At 62.3% G+C, this 12815-nt stretch overlaps 1 protein-coding gene across 7 annotated transcripts in view; it reads left to right on the top strand.

Moving 5' to 3' along the window:
- The first annotated feature begins 8179 nt into the window (after positions 1-8179).
- Positions 8180-12815, top strand: part of TSNARE1 (t-SNARE domain containing 1) — a 151493-nt gene continuing 146857 nt past the window's right edge. For 5 of the 7 annotated variants that reach the window (XM_035727175.1, XM_027573251.1, XM_027573223.1 and 2 more), the window contains exon 1: positions 8614-8879. The gene's annotated coding sequence lies outside the window, so the exon portion shown is untranslated. Of the gene's footprint in view, positions 8311-8613; positions 8880-12815 lie in introns of those variants that run through there. The other 2 variants (XM_027573205.1, XM_027573253.2) reach the window with 2 other exon arrangements.

Raw genomic sequence — 12815 nt, 5'->3', positions numbered from 1 at the left:
TGACCCTGGTCACACTCTGAGCCCTGATCCTGGTCACACTCTGAGCCCTGACCCTGGCCACACACTGAGCCCTGATCCTGGTCACACACTGAGCCCTGATCCTGGTCACACTCTGAGCCCTGACCCTGGTCACACTCTGAGCCCTGATCCTGGTCACACACTGAACCCTGACCCTGGCCACACACTGAGCCCTGATCCTGGTCACACACTGAGCCCTGATCCTGGTCACACTCTGAGCCCTGACCCTGGTCACACTCTGAGCCCTGATCCTGGTCACACACTGAGCCCTGATCCTGGTCACATACAGAGCCTGACCCTGGTCACACACTGAACCCTGACCCTGGTCACACACTGAGCCCTGATCCTGGTCACACTCTGAGCCCTGATCCTGGTCACATACAGAGCCTGATCCTGGTCACACACTGAACCCTGACCCTGGTCACACACTGAGCCCTGATCCTGGTCACACTCTGAGCCCTGACCCTGGTCACACACTGAGCCCTGATCCTGGTCACACACTGAACCCTGACCCTCATCACACACTGAGCCCTGATCCTGGTCACACACTGAACCCTGACCCTGGCCACACACTGAGCCCTGATCCTGGTCACACACTGAGCCCAGATCCTGGTCACATACAGAGCCTGATCCTGGTCACACACTGAACCCTGACCCTGGTCACACACTGAGCCTGATCCTGGTCACACACTGAATCCCGACCCTGGTCATATGCTGACCCAGACCCTGGTCCCAGGCTGAGGCCCTACCTCATTGGACATCCACTAATACAGGCTTTGGCCACAGGGAGGCCTGGGTAGGAGAAGCAGTAGTGGTGGGAATTCTGCTTCCAGGTGGGCATGTGGATCCACTGATATCCACCGATAGGTCCGTGTATCATCCTGGGCCCATGTGCCCCTGCCCCTGCCTGTCCCCTCCAGGCCTCCTCTCCAGACAGGAGAGGCAGATTCTTCAGTGCACTGCACTCTGTGGTGACTCCCGAGATTGCCCTCACTTTATTTTTATCCCCATCAAGCCCTATAAATACAACAGTGATCACCATACACGGGCAATGCACCCAACACCACCCAACACCTCCCACCCCAGCACTGGCCCATGGTCACCAGAGGAGCCTGGTGAGCTGTGCACCCACATGGCCAGGGACCCAGGGCAGAGGGACGGATGCATGAGGCTCTCAGGGACAGACCCTTCTCCTCTCCCATCTTGGACAGCCTAGCACTCCACTTTCTTGTCAGGTATGGTGCAAAGTACAAATAGCTGTTTGCCAAGCTCTGTATACTTTATGTCCATGTGGTCGGTCTCAGGTACCCATTTCCCTGGGAGGAACTGAGGTCCAGAGAGGTGGAGTGACTTGCTCAGAGTCACACAGCAAAGAAGACCAAGAGCCAGGTCTGAACCAGGACAAAGCTCCTGGTACCTCTAAAAGCCACATCTCACATGGAACAGCGTGGGGTCCAGAGGCTGAGGGGAGCTTGCATCCCCCAGCCATGGTCATCACAGTTGCTGCTGGGTGTTCCTCGGAGCCTTGCCCACTTGGCCCCTCTGCCCGAAGTCCTTCCCACAGCCACCTTCCCTGCCATGCTGAGCCCCATAAACATTTGTGGAAGGAATCATGGAACACTAGAATCTTCAAATTGGAGAATCACAGGGTCCGAAGGACTTCCTCCCGAGGCCTACACCCTTGCATACCCAGGGCCCAGAGAACCCCTTGCACTTGCCTTGGGAACACGTTCTTCCTTAACTGAGAGCAGGGAAGCCCTGCCAAGAGTCTGTGCTCTGCCCTGAAGGTGACGTTGCACCCAAGTGAGGATCAGAACTGAGATCAGAGGCCTCTTTCTCCAGATAGAAATGGAATTTCCAGATCTGGAAATGTCCATGTGGCTCCAGACACGGGGGCTGGACCTCAGGCTTCGGGCTGTCTCTCCCATGGCACTCCCTGACCTCGCCTCCCTGACCAATACCCCTACAGGGGCCTGGGGCCAGGCACAGAGGAGTCCCACCAGCTGGGCCCTTGCTGTTTGTCTTGGGAGCTGTGCTGGCCCCCATGCACCTGGTCTTTGTAAGGATACCTGCATGTTAGCCTCCTGCTGTGAAGAAAACCGAGGGAGAAACCTGGGGAGTCTGTTGCATGGTCGACAGCACGGTAACTCCTCCCGAAACCGCCTGCTGCCCTGGGTGCTCCAACTCTTTCCTGTGGAGGGGCTCAGGGAGCCGCTCACCTCCGTCCAGCCTAGATCACCTGTCCCTAGCTCCACGACCTCCAAGGGGCCAGAGATGCTGTCCATCCTGGTGCCAGGCGCCTCTGAGCACTCAGGCTCCGTGAGGCTGGGGGGTGAAGGAGCGCGGGCCCGGCAGCCCCAGAGCAGAAGCCCTGCCTCAAGCTCCCTTGCCACCTGATCTTCAGAGCCCGTAACTTGGCCAAGGGGCAGGTATCTGAGGCAGAGAAGGGTCGGCTAGGGGCTCTGGCTCAGAGGGCGTTGATGGAGCGTGGGGAGCAGCGAGGACTCAGGGATGGGGGAGAGACAGGGTGGCCCCCAGCCCTCAGGACCCACTCCACCATGACAGCCGAGGAGGGCCAGGAGGCCTCACCCTTTCTCTGGGCCTCAGTTTCCCCTGGAATAGTCTGGACCATCTCCCAGACCCACACAGCTCAGCCACTCCCAGCCCATCATTCACTCAACAAACACAATGAACAGCAACCATGTGCCAGCTGCTGCCAACAGGTAGCTCCCAGTTTGGAGGGCAGACGGTGCCCTCAGTGCTGTGAACGAGGCATGTTGGAGGAGGCCCCACACCCAGGCCGAGGCTTAGGAAGGCTTCCTGGGGGAGGGGCAAGTGTGTGGGAAGGGCAGCCTCGAAGGATGGAGGACTTCATCTTCCAGGCAAAGGAGCCAGGCCGGATAGAGACCAGGGGTGGAGGGGCGCCTGGGTGGCTCAGTCGTTAGGCGTCTGCCTTCGGCTCGGGTCATGATCTCAGGGTCCTGGGATCGAGTCCCGCATCAGGCTCCTTGCTCTGCGGGAAGCCTGCTTCTCCCTCTCCCACTCCCCCTGCTTGTGTTCCTGCTCTCGCTGTCTCTCTCTCTCTGTCAAATAAATAAATAAAAAAAAATCTTTAAAAAAAAAAAAAAAAAAAAGAGACCAGGGGTGGAGGCCGAGGAGGGAGGGTGCAGTGGAGGGCATGGGGCAGTGTCTGGAAGGGCCTGGGGTGCTGGGATCCTGGTGGGATGGGTGGCCCAGGAGGGGCAACAAGCAGGTGGCTCCACCCCTGCCCCCCCATCAGACCAGGTGCATAAGCCAGGGAGAACAGGAGTGCCGCCTGGGCAGGGCCTCGAGCCAGGTGCTCCCCTCGCTGCCACCTCTGGACCCCATCAACAACCCCGGAGGAGGGGCTGATGGGCGCTTTCTGCCTACACGCAGCACGGTCGTGAGCTTCAGAAGCATGCTTGCGGGGAGGGAGCCCCTGGAAGTACAAAGTGTTGTGATTTTGCAAAATGCTGTTCTCTGTGATTTTTACCTTTGCTCATTAGCATCTCATTACCATGGTTCCCTGCAGCCACAGTGGGGGGAGGGGGGCTTGGGTTCCTGGGGCAGGGGTGGGGGTAGCATGCTGAAGTCAGGTCTTGCCTCTGTGAATGTGAGAATGTGAGCATGTGGGACTGCGTTTGTGCATATGGGTATCTGGAAGGGGGAAGGGAGGTGGGGGCTGGGCAAATCCCCGAATGCTATGTTTGACATAGGAGTTTCGGCAGAAACTGACACAGGAGGTGGATGTGAAAACCTTCTTCAGCATCCATGTCAGGTTCATGCTGTTCCTGCCTGACAAACTCCTACTCATCCTTCAGCACCCAGCCCAAATGTCCCTCCTCTGGGAAACCTTTCTGAAACCCTGGTATTCAGATCGTGCACTGTTTTCTCATACCTTCAACAACAGACTCACGGCTCCGTAGCTGATTCTTTGGCCCCGTCCATCCCCTCTGCTCCTCTGACATCCTCTGCGGCACTGCCCATATGCTCCTAGCACTGGTACCTGGTGCCCACTGAGATACCAATGATAAATCAGATGCACCACGAGCTCACATGTGCCACAGGCTTCCAGTGGGCCAGGTCCTGGGCTGAGGGCCCCTAAAGGCGTTCCAGGCATGACCCACTCAAGCCTTCTGTTACCGCCACAGAGCCGGACACATTATGGTCTGTGCCGCCCACACGCATGAGGAAATTGAGGCTCAGGGCAGGTGTGTGACTTGCTGGGCCACCTGGCAGGCACATGGTAGAACCAGGGCTCAAGCTGCACACCCTGGGGAAGGTGCTACAGGACTGACAGGGGCTGCTGGTTGGCCACGGCCAGGGGGCTGGCGGCTCAGCTGGAGGGATACGAGGGGCAGGGAAGATGGATCCCGTCTGTCCCGACACAGACCCTCGTTATCAAAAGAATGACGTGCCGCATTTGCAGAGCACCTCGGAGGAAATCAAAGTGGGTTGCAGGCTGTAGCTAGGTGAATTTCGGTGTGAGGGTCCCCGAGCCTGTGCCCCCTGGGGGCCCGGGCTCCGCTCCTCACTCATGGGAAGTCTCCAGCCTTGCCTTTCCAGCCCCGCCCTGAGACAGTGCTCGGTGGGTGCCCCCCACAGGAGCCCACAGCAGTCTGGGGTGGAGGGGGGCCCGCCTCTGCCCTTCACACCCCTGCCAGCTCCTTCTCTGGCCCCTGATTTTTAAGCCCTCACCCCCACGCTCCGTGATGAGGAGTCCTGTTCTTCTTGAGCCCCTGGGAAACGGTGCTGGCCTGACATGCTCTCCCCAAACCCCCAGGTGCCGCCTGGAGCTCAAGAAGATGGAGGCCTGGGTCCTGCAGAGGGCGGCGCCTTTGCCTCTGTCCACTTCCTGTAACCCGAACTTCGTCCTCCCAAACTCAGTCACTTCCTAAGAAAGCCACCTGCCTGGTCCTCCCTCCTTTGGCCCCGGGGGCGTCAGCGCGAGGCCTGGAGAGGCTGGGCCCATCTGCTGCGGGGCGGCTGGAAGGACAGCAGGGCGGACTGAGGCCGTGGGAAGGAGTGCCTGGCTCTGCTCATGATCCTGTGTCTGGGGCCACCACGGGCCGCCGCGGGCCACCGCATGGCCAGGCAGGCTGGGCGCTGTGGCGCGTCCAGGGGGACAGAAATCAGCGTCAGCGAGCATCGTGGCCACAGCCCCTCTTAGCTTACCTTCCTGCTCACGCGCTCTCACCGCGAGCTATCGCTGGCCTCCCGTGTGCCCAGCAAGGGTCCTCAGCTCGCCATCCCGGGGCCTGCCACACAAACTGTGTGCCATGGACCGTGAAGAGAGGGAGTGGCGGGACTCTGCCTCCTCGGCCCATGGGCCTGTCCCGCAGACAGCACCTAGCAGCCCTGTGTGTGCCCTTCTGGCCTGGCTGGGTTTCCCACCTGTGGGATGAGGAGCAGAACATCTGGTGGAGTGGAAGGGGTTCTGCCATCAGTGGTGGTGCAGAGGTCCGACTGCTAGGTGAGCCCACCGGCGGTGCTGCTGATTAAGCCCAGGGACCCAGAGGGCAGTTGGGAGCTCAGCCTCCAGAGGAAGACACTTCCTCACCGCCCCCCCCGAGTCGCCCGCTGCAGGGGCGGGGGACCCAGCTCTGGCCAAGAGGGTGGGGATCTAGGAGGTGTCCTTCAGTGGGCAGGACTGGGGTCGGAGTGTGCCTATAGGCTCCCCACGGTCCCGTTCTCCTTCCCGCAGTCTGCATAGCAGAACTGATGGCCACGCGGCCAAAGGCCTAACTGGAGGAACACCTGGAGTAAAGGAATCTGCGGTCCTGGTGACTGTGAGGTCGCATTTGCCGCCCTGCCGCCTATCTGGCCTCATAGGTGTAGTGTTAGAGGTAAATAAACACTGATCCTGTCTGAGCCAATGTTATTGGGGTTTTCTGTCCTTAGCAACCAAATCTAAATGTATGGTCTCCCCAGGGCCCAGGGTGTTGCCTGACAGTGGAAGCCAAGATTGTTGAATGAGTACATGATGGTGAACAGGGGAAGCTTTGGTGAGACAGGAGGGGGACGCTGCCAGGTGGCAAGCCTGGGGGCGGGTGTGGAAGCCAGGCAGAACGCGCTCCTTGGGGTGTGGAGATGCCTCCTCCCTCAGGGCTGGGGGATGAGCCGGCCCTTTCCCAGGAGGGGCGACAAACACATCCCTCACCGAGGATGTGATTAGCAAAGACAACACTCAGGGATTTGCTTTTACTTTTACTTTTTTTTTGCCACTGCTGCTTGGCGTCAAATACCTGGGAGGCTGTTACAAGTCTCACGACGGAGTTGATTCCCTAGGAGCCCCGTGCAGTGACAAGCCTGGTCTCCAAGGGCTGGGGGGACGTGGAGCGGGCCATGCGCCGGCCCATGCCAGCCCTGTCCCAGCCCGCGCCCCTCTCAAGGTGCTGCTGCGCAGGTGCCTGGGCACACCCAAGCTCCCAGATTGACCCAGTCCTCTACCCAGCTTGTGCCTGGGCCTGCCTCACCCGTGACACGGGGAGCACCATGTGAAAAGTGAGCCCTGCAGGTACAGCTCATGAGCTCACTCACATGCTTGTCACTGCTCCCTGAGGCCACGTCACACGCCTCCATGCAAGCATAAATGTCCGGGCCTGCCCTCCAGAAGCCCCTCCTAGGCAGGACACACACTTGAAAGGGTGACAGGTCCATCTCGAGGTGCACAGGGGCGTATCTGCTGGGAATGGTGTCCGTAGTAGCAAGAAGGAGGCAGGGGTGCAGTTGGGGCAGACGTTCCCCGTCCTCAGCTTGGTACCCAAGTGGCTGCTGTCCTCCAAACGCTGCCCGCATTCTGGAGCGAGCACAAGGACAAGGAGAAAGCAGGACAGTCCCGTCGGCTAGCCAGCCACAGCCGTCCCTTCTGAAGGGGCCTGAAGACTACTGTGCCTTCCATCCTAAGCTGCGGCCAGCAGTCACCGCCACGGCCTCTGCAGGGCCAGACCTGGCTTCCTTTGCCTTCCAGCTGTCCTAGGAGCAGGGTGAGAAGCCCTGTTCAAATGCTGGCTTCTGTGAAATGGGCACATGCTACTGGCCCCAAGGCCATGGTGACGATGAGTATGAACTGGGCACAGGCTGATCTGAGCAAATGCATGCTGGCCTGCTGCTGCCCCCTTTTCCTTCCCACCTGCGCGAGCGAGTACACACACACACTCACACACTCCTACCACATGCGATCATCCCCATGCTCTCATCCAAGCACACGCGCACACACCCTTGTGTTCACACACTTGTTCACACCCGTGTTGTGCCCACACCTTCGCCCAGCGTCCGCGTGCACAGTGCCCACACATACATAGGACTTGTTCACACTCAAATCTTGTGCACACACATCTGTGCACAAACCTAAGATCTCGGAACGTCCTGAGCATCAGGAAGCAGGGCCTGTTCCGGGAGTCCAGCTGACAGGGGGCTGCCCCTGCCCAACCCCTCCACGGAAATGCCCCTCCAGGCGCTGACCACCAGCAGGTATTAGAAGGCTGCCTTGGACCCGGGGCCAAAGGAGTTGGTAAGGAGGACCCGTCCCTGGCGCAGGCCCCTCTCCTGGCCCCGCTGTGGCTCTCGGCTCATCTGTGGGGAAGCAGGCTCAGAGAGAGGGCATGCTGGCCCGAGGTCCTTCCACCAGCGGGACCCATCCCTGCAGGGGAGGCAGCGGGGATCCGGGAGCCCGACCCCAGCAAGGCCTCTGGAGGGGCAGGTGCTGCTCCCGGGAAGGGGCTCCACGGGGCTGCGGCCCCAGGCAAAGGCCTCTGAGGACGGGCCCTGGGCACGTCTTGTCTAATTCACTTTCATGGTCACCCTCTTCCCCCTCCCCTCTCCCGCCAGCCTCGGTTCCACGGATGGGGAGACTGAGGCTCGGGTGCGACAACGGACCTGCCATCTCACGGGGCTGGGGAAGGGACCGCGCGGCCCCGGGGACGTTCGGGCGGCTCCTGAGGTCGGCGGCCCTCGAACCCCATCAGGAAGACCAGTCTGAGAAGCCTTTGTGGCCCAGCCGGCCGCCGTCTCCGGCCGTTTCCGGTCGTCTCCGCGGGGCAGTCTGGGACTTGTAGTCCTCGGGCGCACGCCGTTCACGGCACGGCGCGGCTCGGGTGGCCATTGGCTGGCGCGAGGCGCCGGGGCCGACGGACGGGCGAGGGACGGCCTCAGGGCGTTCGCCCGGCGCGGGAGGGGCCGTCACGTGACGTTTAGATCTCTGCTCCGCCCCCTGCACCGCCCCTCCCGCCGAGAGCTCTCGGAGCGCGCCCGCGAGCCACCCCGGCCCAGGTGAGGCGGTGGGGTCGGACCGGGTCGGGTCGGCGGGGCCAGGCGGGCCTGGCCGGGAGGGCGCGCGGCCCGAGGTCGCGGGGCCGGGGGCCGGCTGGAGCGCGCGGGGCGCGCGGGGCCGGGGCGGGGTAAGGGGGTGGGGCCTCTGCGGGCGGGGCCGCCACGAGGGGGAGGGACCTCCGGGGGGCGTGGCCGCAGTGGAAGGGGCGGGGCGGCCGGGCGGGCCGGGGGCGCTGCGGCTCCGCCCCCCAGGGCTCCGGTTCGGGGAGACCCACCTGAGGGCGCATGCGCGCGGTCGCCCTGAGGCCTCGGGTCCCACTTGTGGGGCGCACGGGCGGCCGTCAGCCCCACGCCCTCGAAGCCGTCGCGTCCGCGCCTTTCCGCCCTCATCCACGTTCGGCTTACGAGGCGCCTCCTCCCGGTTCTGAGCGCTGGGGGCCGCGCCGGTTCTGCGCTGGCCCCGTGGGACCTCCGGCGGCCTCCTACCCGGGGCTGGCGTCCCACGGTTCCCGGGCCCGGGGCTCCGTGTGCGCCGTCCAGCGTGGCGGCAGCAGCCACGCGTGGCTCAGGTATGGAACACTGCCCCGTCGCAGAAAGTTCTGGGTGCCGCTGCACAGGATGGGCCTGCTGCCGTCCCAGCTCACCTGGCTCCCTCTCCCGCCCTGCCCGCTCGCAGCCCTTCTAGGTCCTGGTGCAATGGCGGCTCACCTGTTGCGGGCACGTCCCGCTGACGGTCCTCACTGCCCTCTCCCACCAGTGTTTTCGGCCCCACCTCTGCTTCCCTCCCTTGCCAGCACCCCATCCTCTGTCATTGCCACGCGTTTGCTTGTTTTCTGTCTTGTGGGGGGCCCCTTGGGAGGCAGGGATGGGGATTGCGCTTCACTGCACCCCCAGCAGGGACAGAGACTTGGGGCAAGGATACAGATGAAGCTGGTCAGTGTGGGAGTGTCGCAGCCTGTGGAAAGGGTACTCTCAAGGTTCAACCTGTGGCGTGGTAGGTCCCCAGTAGAAATCTGGTGCAGCAGATACCTGCCCAGGACGATGCAGGTTCAGGACCCAACTCGCGGTTGCAGATGGCTGTGGAAGAGGGGCAAATCCAAGGACGCTTCCTGGAAGAAGTGGAGCTTTAGCTGGGCCACCTCAACATCTGTCCTCTGTTGGCCTGGCTGCCCCGACTGCGTCCAGGCAAGGTCCCTATGCAGGTGAGGTGGGTGCCTCTGCACAGGAGCTGCCGTCTGGGGCTTACAGGCTCCTGGGCAGGCAGGCACCCTGGAGTCCCTTCCCCAGCTCCCTGCTGCCTTTAGGGTGAAGGTCGGGGTCTGGCTCCCGCGTGTTCCTCCAGCCCCATCTTCTATGACTTGCCTCACGTACTCCAGCTGTGTCAGAGGCCTTGTTTCCTGCACATCCCATGTCTCTTCACTAGCGTGACAGCTAGGTCTTCTTCTTGGAATGCCCTTGTGTTCCTGATGTCTCCTTTGGAACCTCCCTGGGTGAGGGTCACCCGCACGCCCATGGCCCATAGACACCTGGTGCTTAGTCTGCCTTGGGTATTACCCTGAGGTGATCTGTGTCTGTGTTTATCCTGCGTGATTGCACAGGGACCTCTGTCTCCGTCATCCTTGTATGTTGGGTGCCCAGCCCAGAGTCTGTTGTGGGCAGCCCACAGATTTCGATGAGGGAGGGGAATGGCATTATAAAACAGCAAGGAGAACATGGTGAGGAATGCAGTTGCGGCTGGGGGGTCTGTTCAAGATGTGGGGAAGCTCGAGGCAGGGAGGTGGAACTTACCTTCCAGCTGGGGGAGAAGACTCCAACTGTGACCAAGCATGACCCGAGCACGTAGATTCGTGCTACGGGTCCCAGAGGAGAGAGGTCTTCCTAGGATTTGGGATTTGAGCTGGGCCAGGCAGCAGGGCGAGGTTTGGTTGGCCAGAAAGGGTGGGTGGACATCCTGGCGGTGGTGGCGCTCATCATCCCTGCCACACTCACATGGCACTCTGGTGCCAGGTTCTGGTCCTCAGCACTTGAGGCTTGGGCTCAGCTCATCCTCACAGTGAGCCCGGCAGCTGAGCAGGACAAGGGCCTGTGACTATCCCCCCAGAACAGGTGAAGAACTGGGCAGAGAAAAGGGAACTTGCCCTGAGTCCTTCACTGCGAAGTCCTTAGATTGCATCCATTCAGGCTGGGACATGTGGCGGCTTGCAAGGCCTGGGCATTTTGTTTCTCTGACTCCTATGTGGACAGCTGGCCATGGCTTAGGTGTGTCTGTGGCTCCTGGGTTTGTTCTGATGGCGTTGCGTGCTCCGAGTGGAATTAGCCTGCAGGCCCAGGCCCGCTGTGATTTACTCTGTGAGAATCTGGTTCATGTGGTTCGTGACAGACTCACTGGTGCTCCGGACGTGGGCCTCCTCTTGGATTCGGCATTCTCTGCTCTAGCGCCCCACACTGCCCGGCTCCCGAATAGTCCCCACGTCCATGCCACGTCCTGTCCTGGGTGACGGGAACCTATAGGGAGAGGAGCAAACAGACGGAACGAGGGCCGCACCCCTGCTCGGTCAGCGTGGATCCTTGCCCGTGCTTCTGCGCCCCGCTGTGAACACCTGTCTCCCATTTGGGTGCGTGAGGTGGGCAACGGAGCTGCCATTCCTGGTTCTGGGTGAGGAATGTGGGGCTCAGGGGGCTGCTCCTGCACCCGAGCGGGGCCTTGGCAGAGGCTCTAGCCTCCATGCACTGCCCGCCGGCCTGCCGCCCGTGCCTGGGAGCCGCACCTCTGCTGCCCGCCCGTGGCCCAGGCCCGAAGCCAGTGGCTGCTGTGTGAAGGAGTGAGGTTGGTGGTGACGGAGCTGAGCTGAACCCGCATTCTTACTGCGCCACGCTGCCTGTTGGCCCCGCCGTGGCACCCGGAGAACCTCTTGCAGGAGGGGAGCTAGTTGCCTTGGCCAGCATCCTGGCCGAGAAGACAGGACTCGCCCGTGAGCCGGACCTGTACCTCGCAGGTGCCTGAGCCCGCAGAGCCAACGGGGATGGTGATACCTCCCAGGGGGCCCTTGGTTCAGTGCGCTCTCTGCCATCCGGGGCTGTCCTCAGAAGCCCGTTGCAGCTGCGGGATTGTCCCCGTCAGCCTGAAGCCTGGTGGGGACAGGTGTGAGGTAAAGCTGACCGTGCACTTGGCTTCAAACCCACAGCACGCTCGGGGGAGCCCTGCTCTGCTTTTAGGTCCACCGCAGGCTTGGGGGAGCCCCGTGAGGACTCGGGCCGGTTCGTGGGCTGCCCGTGTCGCTGTGCTGGGGCAGGTGCCAGACGCACGGGATCTTTGGCAGGGCCCTGCCACGGTCTCTGTGCCCAGGGCTGCCACGTGAGATGGGCAATGCTCTGAAGGATTCTTGAAGGCCAGGTCTTGCCCACAGGTCAGGATGTGTGGTGAGCACAGGGGGGCTGCCCTGAAGGCTTTCCTGGCATCACCAGGGAGGCTCCTGTGCACACGTTAGGGAGTGAGGTCACAGAGAGGGGTCAGGGAGGGGTGTGGAGAGGGGCCCCCATGGTGCGTGTGACTGTGGGTGGGGCTGCAGGGTCCAGGTCCGTATCGGGGAAGGGGTCTTGGATGCTGGTGAGGCCTGAGCTGAGTCTTGAAAACCGAGCATCAGCTGGGCGGTGGATGAGAAGGAGGACGTTCCAGGCAGCAGGGGCCCGAGGGAAGGCACGGCAGTGTGGGTCTCCCACAGGCCTGTGTGACTGCGGCGTGAGCTGGGGAGGCCCGGCGGGAGCCATGCCGAGGATCGTTGGGGGAGGACTGGAGACGGGCTGCGGGGCGGGGCGGGGGGTCTGGGGCAGATCACGGCCGGGGCCAGTGGTGGGAGGCTGCCGCGGGCAGTGAGGGGCCTGCATCCCCCCCCCGCCCCAGTCCACGGGGCCCAGGCCTGTCGGTCCCGTGGCTCGGGAGCCTGTGGCTGGGTCCGTGGTGGTGGTGGCAGTGCCATGCAGCAGAGTGATCGCTGGCTGGGGACCGCTGCGACTTTCCTCGCGGGACGGGGGCGGCAGGGTGCTCACTGCCCCCGCAGCGATGAGCGCCCGCTTGGGGAGAGAGCGGCCGTCCCCGAGGCGGACGTGGGAGAGCAGAGCCTGGTGGTCATGCTGACCCCACGGGCCCCCAGCCTGCAGCGTTGGCCCAACAAACCTTTATTGTTTTCTATAACTGGATCCATGGAAAATGGTCTTATTTTCTGCGTCTGATTTCCCCTGGGAGGGGGACTGGGCCCAGCCCTGACGGAGTTAGTGTCCTGGTGCAGAAGCGGTGACATCCTGCAGACACGGCAGTGTCTCAGCTGTGGCATCCTGACTGATGTCCCTCATTAGCTTGTCCCCGAACCTGCCCTTTCTGGTCCTGCAGCCACCCGGGGGGGGGCTACCAGTGCCATCGCCGGGGCGGGCACACAAGCCCAGGGCAGGAGGGAGGGCTCCGGGGGCCAGGGGGTGCCCGAGAGGCTGCTGTAGCCCCCTTGTGAGTG

Source organism: Zalophus californianus, chromosome 4 (genome assembly GCF_009762305.2).
Source record: "Zalophus californianus isolate mZalCal1 chromosome 4, mZalCal1.pri.v2, whole genome shotgun sequence".
In the NCBI taxonomy this organism is placed as follows: Eukaryota; Metazoa; Chordata; class Mammalia; order Carnivora; family Otariidae; genus Zalophus; species Zalophus californianus.
This window is presented reverse-complemented; position numbering and strand designations above follow the sequence as displayed.